Raw genomic sequence first — 9648 nt, 5'->3', positions numbered from 1 at the left:
ATGGAACTTGTTCAAGTCACTTTCAGCTCAGAGAAATGCAGGAGCAAGAGGAGATGGTGGTGGATGTAAGTGTTCAGAAAGAGAGTTGTTTGCTTGTGTGTTGTGCTGAAAATGTGAAGGAGTCTTTCTCTGAAATGTGTCCCTGGTTGGTTTGTTCCCTAACACCCTAAATTTGGATTCAGCAAAAATAAACCTGCTGCTTGACAGCTCTTTAAAGGGTGATGGGAGGAGAAGATGGGTGAGGGAACTGCTTTAAGAAAAAACCCAGCCCTTAAAAATGTGGGGTACAGATCAGTTCTGCTTTTACTCGAAGTGTTACGCCATCCTCCCTGAGAGCTGTGAGTAAACTCAGCGAGTGAAACCATCCAGGTGGAGTGTGGGGACAATTTGCCCTTACTTAATGTTGTCTTACTTCATGTTGTCTCTGTGGTTACTTTCCAGCAGGTCAGTGCTTCACCTGGGTGATTACAGCTGACCAGCATCTGACCTTGTCTCATCATCCAGGGTTTCTATCCCCAGACTTTTCCCCTGGGCCCCAGTAATTCAGCCAAAGCACTTATTTTAATCCTTCAACAGGGTATCTCAGGAAATGCACTTACTCAACTCTCCCAGAATATCTGAAGGGAGAAGAAGCTGGGCGAAAGTTTAATAGAGGAAAATGTGAGTCCAGCCAGAGAAGTGAAATTAAGTGTTAACAAAACCCAACAACACAAAGCTTTGCACGCTCAGATTGTAAATCTCCTCCTATCGCAGTCAGTCAAGTCTCTTATTTTATGTAGTGTCACATTTGACTTATTCTCCAGCTATCGCAGAATGTTTCAGACACAGCAGGAACTGAACTTCTAATAAAACAGTAATAATAAAGAAAAACCCAGACAGGCCTTCAACAAGCACTAGTGAGAAGCAGAGCAGGAGGGGGAGGGCAGGGAAGATTTGAGTGGAGAAAGAGGAGAAGAAGAGAAAATGCAGCCTTGTCCAACTTCAGTATCCCTTATGCACCACTTGCTTATTTACCTTATTCCTTTCCTTGTCTACACATAGGCTGTATGGCTGATTAAGTAAAGCAAGTGGAGAGCCTGAGGATGCAGATCTATAAATCTGAAAGAGCAGGTATTCCTGAATTTTATGTCATTTTACTACTCAGGATTCTAAGTATTTCACTTCACTTGATTTTGGAAATACTGTCTTCTGTCACAGTTTAATTAATCTTGTACTCTCAGACTGTAATTTTGATTGTCTAAACAGTACAGCGCTGTGCTTGGAAATCATTTTAGGGGTTGTTATATTGCCACTGTCTCTTGATGTTTTATATCATCATCATTCATTGTATAAATAAATGGCCAGGCTTGGCTTTCCCTAAATTTTGGTTGCTCCAAGGTGGGTCATTTTCTCTGAACTGTTTTTATCTCCATTGCTATAGCATTCTGAAGCTCTGGAAGGGTCAGCTTGGCTCCTCAGGAGAATCCAGCTCTTTAGAGGAACAAAATTCCTCTACTGAAACACTACAGGAGCACTGGGAGCTGTTGAGGCAATGGCAGTCATCCCGGTGCCTTCCACATACTGACAAAATGGGGCATTCTACTATAATCTTTCTAGTGAGGTTTCTTGGTGTTTTCTTCAAGATAGAATTGGGCAGAAGAATCTTTCTTCTTCAGGGGAAAAATGATAAATCAACCAACAAATTTCCTCTTGTCAGAGCTTTATTACCACACAACCTTAGTCTAGCCAAGCTACCAAAAATGGAGCCTCATTTACACCTCACTGCTGGTGAATCACTCCTGGAAAACCACAGCTTTTTACATGGAAAACAATGTCTGAAGTGTTTCTGAAAGAGGTTCCTGGCAAAATGCAACATCTGACACAGCCTGTGAGGGTCTGAATAATAAGAGTGAAAAACAAAACACAGAATAATTCGTGCTGTTTAACCCAATCCTCTTCATCTTTGTAATAGAGATCTTCAGCATCTTCTGCAGCTCTACACTGTGCACTGGTAGGCATGCAGCGCTTAAAACAGCTATTAACTCTCATTTGTGTGATGAACACAGCATATCCTCCCTAAACTTGCAACTTGCTCTGTGAATACAGAATTAATTTTCTGAGACTCAAGCTAGGTAAATTAATTTCCAATCAATTTTAAAAATCAGCCTTTAAAAGAAAAAAGGATTCTCAGTAATTACAGAGAGAGATTTCATACTCTCAAAACTCTGAAGGCCAAATTTGCTAAAATCAAGTCAACAGCCTGCAAAATTACAGGGCTGATTTGTGAAAACTATGTTGAACAGCTCATTGTGAAAGGATGTGATTTGTGTACTGTATACTATACTACAGTCTTCTCAAACCCCTGAAGGCTAATGTCTTTTTTTCTTATTATTTAACAGCTGAGATTACTGAACAGTCACTTGTCCTTAGCTGCTGACACTAGAAATACTGTTGGACACCAAAGATTTGAGGTAAGAGTAGATCATATCCTATTCTACAAAGCCAAGAACTCATTGAAACTGGGTGCTGCTTTTTCAATTGAAAATATTAGAATGACTAAATTAAGCTGTTTAATGAAAGCAACAGATTATGATTCTAAAAGGATCAAAACCAGGCAGGATAACAATTCATGCTGTTCCTGAGGCCATGGCAATATAAGAAATACAGATATAATATAGTATAAGAAATTGGCCAATCTTTTGTCCTCAGCAAATGTATGTGCTGTGATTCTCTCGAATGAGGAGATTCAGCCTGCTTATTTGTAATGTCCTGGTCCTGCCCTTCCTACACTTCAGATTTTGCTTCTGATTAATCATAGAGATTTGAACGGGGACTACTCATGGCAGTAAAGTTAAACAGATGTACATGTGCTTTTACCACAGCGTAGTTTTTATATGCTTGGGACTCTCACCATGCAACATATAACAACTTCTTAAATGCAATATTGGGTGGAGGAGGTACGTTTTTGCCCTCCAGCTGTACTGAAGGAGACTCACAAAATACCATTTAACCATTGGCAGGCACTATATGCAGCAGAGCCATGATGCCTCCCCTTCTGACCTGCAGTGTATGTTGGTGGCTAAGGGCAAGACAGAGCACAGAAGGGGAGGTGAAGAGTCCCACAGTCACTGAAATGCTGTTCCTGAAGCTAAGGATGCTTGAGAAGCGTCTGGAGAGGTCTGTGTAAGCGGCATTGTCCAGCTGCTCTGTGTTAAACCTGAGGCCTGAGGACAGTTACACCCTCTCTTTTTAGATCTGTACCGATCAATATTGCATCCATTGGAAATACTGAGCCCGGTGACAATAGCATTTCACACTCCAGCCATTTGTAGTTCCCTTTACATTAACGTGTTAATAATAAAGAAGGGAATAAGACTTTCTGCTGAAATCCTAACATTTGCTCAGCAATACTATAAATATGGCTGAGCCTATGAACTTGCTTAAGGACCAGAGGAGTTATCAAAGGAAACCCTGTACTCTGTTTTTCTGGTTTGATTTATTTAGTTGAAAAGAGTTCCCAACACTCCAACTGCCAGGATAACCATTAGTGTGACCCAAGGAGAAACAAAAGAAGGAAAGTCTTGGTGAGAGTACTGTGAAGGTGATAAGATATCGAGAACCGCTGTGTTTAACATGGAGACACATGCACATATTAAATACTAATGCAGAAAGAAAAGAAGGAGAATCTCTGAAATTAAGTGTGTGAAACGTGAAAAGCAGAAAGGAAAATTGCAAAATCAATACAAAGGGAAATGAAATGAGAATTGAGGATAAACCAAAAGCAAATAGAAAACAAGACCCTCCCCACATACACACACAGTCAACAAATTGGGATCTTGAAAAGATAACATTTTCAGCCTAGTGAGTCATGTTCTGATTTTGCAGGTGGCTGAAATAATAAAACCCTATTAAGTTAAGATGTTCAGAAAAGGCATTTACTACTTGAAGGGCGTCTAGCATTTCCAGTCTCTGGTTCAGTGTGGAGTTCCAGAGAAATTCAGTGTGTGTGGTACCAGCCATCAGTTTATAATAAAGCTGTGAGGATTATAGAGCGGTTGGACTCCATGATCTTACAGGGCTTTCCCAAGCCAAATGATTCTATGACTGCCACAGGGCTGGGACATGGCTTTACAGCAGCCCTGTGAACGGGACTTTTGATGGCTGGTCCTGGATCAGCCCGCCATCATAATTTTCTAAGTTGCACTGTAAAAGACTATCTTGAGAAGGGAGGGAGAATGAGGAGCAGTACAAGTGCAATGCAAGTATGAGGCTTCTGGGCATGATTTAGGACAGTAGGTTTTCATGGTATTACTGTGAAAGGTGAGGTGAAGTGCTTTACCTGCCATTTCTGGAGGCAGCTAGGTCTGTGGGGAGGTTCTTGGAAAGCCTCACTGGATCACTGCATGCTTTAACAAAAAACACCTATAGAGATGATTCAAATAAGGGCTAAAATATGGCACCTCCCACAGGACAGTGTTGTTTGCTCAACATGTAACAAATAGGATGTAGCAGTCTGCAGAGGTGCTGCTGTGCCAAGGGTAAAGTCTTGGCTATGCACAGTGCACAACCAGCTATATAGCTGGCCTGCTCTTGATATCCCTGTGACATCATTTTTTCCCCTATCTCACAGTTTATATTTTTTTTATTGTTAACTTATTGCTGCTATTATTTGCTTTGGGAACAGACCACTGGTCATGAGCAAGAACCTCTGCTTGCACAGTGCCCAGCAGTGAGAACACAAAGATTATGCCCACCTCAAGGGATTCATGATCCCATCTGTCTGGTGTTGAAAAGATTTGACCAGCCCTTTGAGATGAAACTTTTCCTTTATTAGCTCAACTATGCCCTATACAAGAAATAACTCTCCTTATCCTATTTTCCTTCCTTTTCCCCTCCCATAATCCCTGGGAGTTCTTTTTTAACTAGATTTTTTTTCCCTGAGAAATTACAAATAAATTTGAGTCTGGGGGAAAAAAGGATTAAAAATACATAAATAATAATGTGTTTAAAAGCTGCACTGGAAGGTGGAAGAGCTGTAATTATAGCAAGTGGGATGCAGAATGGGAGAAAATGTCAAATCAAGACATTAACTTTTAAATGGCAAGAACACTCTGACAGGAAAAGAGAAGATGAAAATAAGGTACATCAGATCAGTAAATCATAAGCCACCTTCTACCTAATCAAACTCTTCCTTCAATGGACCTTGATACTGCTTATTCATTTAATTATTTGGTGTTTTGCCTCATTTGACAGTAGGTTATGCTCCTGGAAGCTTTATGGTTAGAAGGTCTCTGCCTGGAAAGAGGCAGAATACAAAGAAATAATGACTAACTGGATACGCAGGAGAAAATGACTGGAGCAAAAAGCTGGAGTCATTATGGCTAGTGATGCTTAAAGATGATGTTTTAAACTGGCCTCGGTGATCTGGATGCCTATTAAAATTCCCATAATTTGTATCCAAATTCTCCAGCTGACTTTGGAAACCTCAGTTCCCCGTAGCATTTAGCACCCAAGGCAGCATGTCCTTAGCCTTGGCTCATGACTGCTGTTGTGAGCACTATTAAGGCACTTTGCAAACAGGGAAATTAATTCCATTCCCGTACCCATGGGCGGTCTGAGTGAAGAACAAATGACCGGAGTAATCTGCACACCACTATTCATGACACGTATCAGAACCAGAGCCAGAAAATGGATCACAAATCTCCTGATGTGGCTCTTGATCTGAATCTTATAGTCCTGCTACAAATTAAAGGTGAAGGTGATCTTGCAGTTTCACTCACAAGGAAAGGCTTTCAATAAGGATTCAGTGAAAGAAGGGAGAAGTTATTTCCTGGAAAGCACTGAGCTGTCAGTATGAGGTTCCTGCCCTATGCAGGGCTCCATCCCAAAGTAGGGAAGAAGGTGACTGGGACCAGATTTAAAGCTTATTGAAACGGTGAGGATTTCTTCTTTGACCTCCCTGGGTTGGGCTTCAGTGCACTAAAAGAATTGCTACATAAACAAGATATGTATGGAGATCATGGAAACGATGAACAAAAGACAGGATATTATAGACCAGCTTCTCTACTGAAATGCAGTGTCTGAACTCAGCCTTTCTCATGAATGAATAATGAAGTGTCCATGTTTTATTAGCTTTACTTAAAATCGTCTACTAGTTGAACAACCTTTTGAGCCTTTTAACACTTTGAAATTCACCGTAGCAATGATTCCTTTTTTGTTCTTTTCAAGATACAGTAGCTAATCTGATGTTGGCGTTTCAGTAATTGTCTCAGTTAATGTGTGTGAGGAATATTTCCATTCTGTGAAATGAATATTAGGTGAATATTTAACATACAAGTTTGCTACGTGAAGAACTTACGGGATAGGCGCACACATTAATTGCTAAGGTGTTGATTTATTAATTATGATTTTTTTCCTTAGCTCTGTTTACCCACTATCCTTTTCTGTGGTCAGATTTGACAGTGGGGAACCTCAGAGTCAGGAGCTCATCAGCTCACAAAGGGGCTTCATGCGTATTGTAAGTCTTGTGCTGATAAACCAAAGCTCAACTGGCAGCTTAACCAAAAGATACATCGTTCTGTCACCACCACTGCTTTGTGTGAGCCCAGCAGCTTCTTCTGCTAAAGAGAGTAGCACATTCACTAATGATACCGGTATGTTTCTTATTTACTCTTAAGGGGCTTTATCCAAGCAGACCCAGTGCCTTACTGGAACTTTGCCTGCAGTACAACCATAACTCTCATTGCAGGCAGAAATGACTTCAGAAATAATGTTTTTAGTAAAACTCCATGTTGACCAATGCTGACGCAAATCACTTGCCTCCAATGGCGTTTGTTGGGGCACTGCTGCAACCTTGACTCTTTGGGGCAGAGCAGAATTTGTAACACTGTGCAAAAACTGGTTAGAATTGTTACTTAAAGCCAAGCAGTGTTATGGTTTTATTGTTAATATCAGGGGGGAATGTTACTTGCAAGGCTGTGCTTTGATTTTTCTTCCGTCTCCTGAAGCAACATGCTCACAGAAGAATTCACAGCCCTCTCAAATTACATATTACAACAATGACTTACTCCACAATCCATTCTGAGCATAGCTGAAAAGTGTATTTAATATTGCTGCCATTGTTTCTATCTTTCTCCGTATAAAGTTAGTACTTGATTTTCTGTTGTCATCCTCTGCTAGTATATATTTGCATAGCTCTGTTGACATCAATAGTGCTATATTGATTTATACTGCTTGTGTCTGCCTCATTATTCTTTTTATTTTTCGTTTGAGGAGCTTGGTGTATTTTCAAATTCATGGGAGATAAAAAGGGATTGCCTTCTCAGAACAAAATATGTGCAGTGTCTGCTGATGGGATGTTTTAGATGGGGTAAGCAAACAGGTAAGTGAGACATACCAGTGAGATTCTGTAAAGACTGGGGCTGCTTGTGTACCATCTGCAGAATATATTGGATGTATAGGTTGGGATTTTTAAAGGCACCTTAGATTTCTAGCTATCACTACTAGTCAGAAGGATTTGGTGTCCCATGAAACAAAGCTGCCAGTCGTGATTTACTGTTTACAAACAGACAAACTTGCTTTTCCAGAGATGACTGAAGTCTCTGTCTCTCCAGACTAAAGCATGAAGTCCAGAGGTCAGGAACAAGATGTAAGAGGGAACAGGCAGTAGGGGAAAGGACTGGCCAAAAATGAAATTAACACTCAAGAGATGGGTGGCCATGAAAATATCTTCATTCCTCTCTGGAGGGAATATTCTGAAGACAGGAGGAGATGATGCTGCATCACTGTACAAGCAGCAGCCATACTGCATCTTGCAGGACAGTGAGAAAATGCCTCCACGCCTTCTCTCACTCTCTTGCTCATGAGCAGGCCCTTGGGTCTGAGTGCAAGAAGAGGTGAAAAATTCACCAATACAGAGATTACACTATGAGGAAGATAACCCCACCTTATCTAATGTCACCTTTCAGATGAAATCCTGATGTGTCAGTGCCCTACCCAGCCTGGAAAGGACTATACTTCCCTGGATCTCTTCACAGGTAAGCACACGGGGCAGGGGTCCTTCTCAGTCCCCATCGTGCCATACTCTGCAGAGGAGCCGTTAAGCTACTTCCCAAGTTCAGTGTATGAAGTGTTAAAGGGAGAGAAATTGCAGACTTCCCCCTCTGCTTTCAGGAGCTTTCCATCAATTTTCTTTCTCCCTTTTTCTTTTCTCTGCACTGCACTTGAGATGGAAGCATCTGGATCGAAGAGAATTATCTCTTAACAGCAACTTGGGTTGTAGTACATTTCAAAGACTCAGGTTTTATTAGTCACAGAAGACCTTGTAAAAGTTTGCTTCGGATCATTTTTAACAACAACCAATAAACCTTCCCCCATCAGCCAATGAAAAACAACCCAAGCCTCCCCCCACCTCCTGCACAGATGTGTCTTAGAGAAATACGGCTATTTTGGAGAAGCAAAAGTGACATTTTCACCAAGTTGGAGGTTTTATCCACAGTAGCTTACGCTAATACGGACCCAATTTCCTTCTGAAAGCTACCTGAACATTAAGCATGCTTGATGTTCAGTTGACATAATATTGTTTGCAGTGGTCAGTAACTGCATTTGACTTCACATTGTACCTTTCTGTCCTCAGCCTGCTTAAGGCCGGAGGAGACCTGTAAGCCCAGACTCTGCTCCTGCATGTTCCATGTCAGATGACTGTTTTCATGAAAGCATATTAATACAACACATTAAATAGCAAGCCTGGAAAATTCTTGTGCCCCTTCCATCTGCAGCAGCTGAAAAAACATGTAGGTTAAAAAGCAGCATTCCCTGCACTGTTAACTGCTTTAGTATCCAGTGTCATGTTCAGTCTGCTAAACCAAAAGTTACCTCCAGCAGTTTGTTGGCAATAAGGAAAGATAATATATGGGGGGAAAGAGGCAAAGGATGACACCTCGATTCCAGGGATGTGCTGTCCCATTATTCTCATCAAATTAAAATGAAAGCTGAGCGCATTCAACGGCTTTAAAAATCAAGACAATCCTGTAAGTGCCTAAGGGCAGATGTAGGAACTTCAGGTACTCGAGTATGAAGATGTGGCCCAGTTAGTCCAGTTCTGCTCTCTGCAGATTAACTTCAGTAGAAAACTGTACTGCTTTCATCTGTAGAATTATACTGATAAATACGAGTAAACTACAGGATATCTCCTAATCCATTTCTGACAAAGTTATTGTAGCTGCCCTATTCTAGTGCCAACAAAAAAAATAGTGGAAAGGTATGAACTTTAGAAATGTAAACCTGAGCTGTCATTAAAAATCAATTTTCATGATAAATTTAATTCACATTTCACAGAGAGCTGTGTAATATCAATAAAAATGCTTTAATAATTGCTGTGCTGGCACACAGTACGGTGTAAGACATAAAGAGATATGAATTTCTGTAATTTAAATATGTGGAACTAAACATTGTTTTTTAAAAGAAACCCTTTCTCAGGGAGAAAAAATGAATGTTGGAGGAGGATGTAATTTATAAGGAATTCCACTCCACCCCCATTTACAAAGACTGCTCTGAAATTAAAACTTTGAGAGATCAGGTTTCTAATTTATTCGGTGAGTTAAAGGGCAGAAAAGGACCAGGATCAGGTAGTCTGACCTCCTGGATAACCCAGGCTCTTAAATTTCACAT

At 40.7% G+C, this 9648-nt stretch overlaps 1 long non-coding RNA gene across 1 annotated transcript; it reads left to right on the top strand.

Annotated features, from left to right (window-relative positions):
* The first annotated feature begins 955 nt into the window (after positions 1 to 955).
* On the top strand, positions 956 to 8163 carry LOC133277770 (uncharacterized). Its single transcript, XR_009746328.1, has 3 exons — positions 956 to 1110; positions 2379 to 2450; positions 7947 to 8163. It is a non-coding gene; the product is annotated as an uncharacterized LOC133277770 (long non-coding RNA).
* The last annotated feature ends 1485 nt before the right edge of the window (positions 8164 to 9648 follow it).

Source organism: Pezoporus flaviventris, unplaced genomic scaffold (genome assembly GCF_033815535.1).
Source record: "Pezoporus flaviventris isolate CSIRO_AGI_PZ_B2104156 unplaced genomic scaffold, CSIRO_AGI_Pfla_v1 ptg000063l, whole genome shotgun sequence".
NCBI classification, from domain to species: domain Eukaryota; kingdom Metazoa; phylum Chordata; class Aves; order Psittaciformes; family Psittacidae; genus Pezoporus; species Pezoporus flaviventris.
This window is presented reverse-complemented; position numbering and strand designations above follow the sequence as displayed.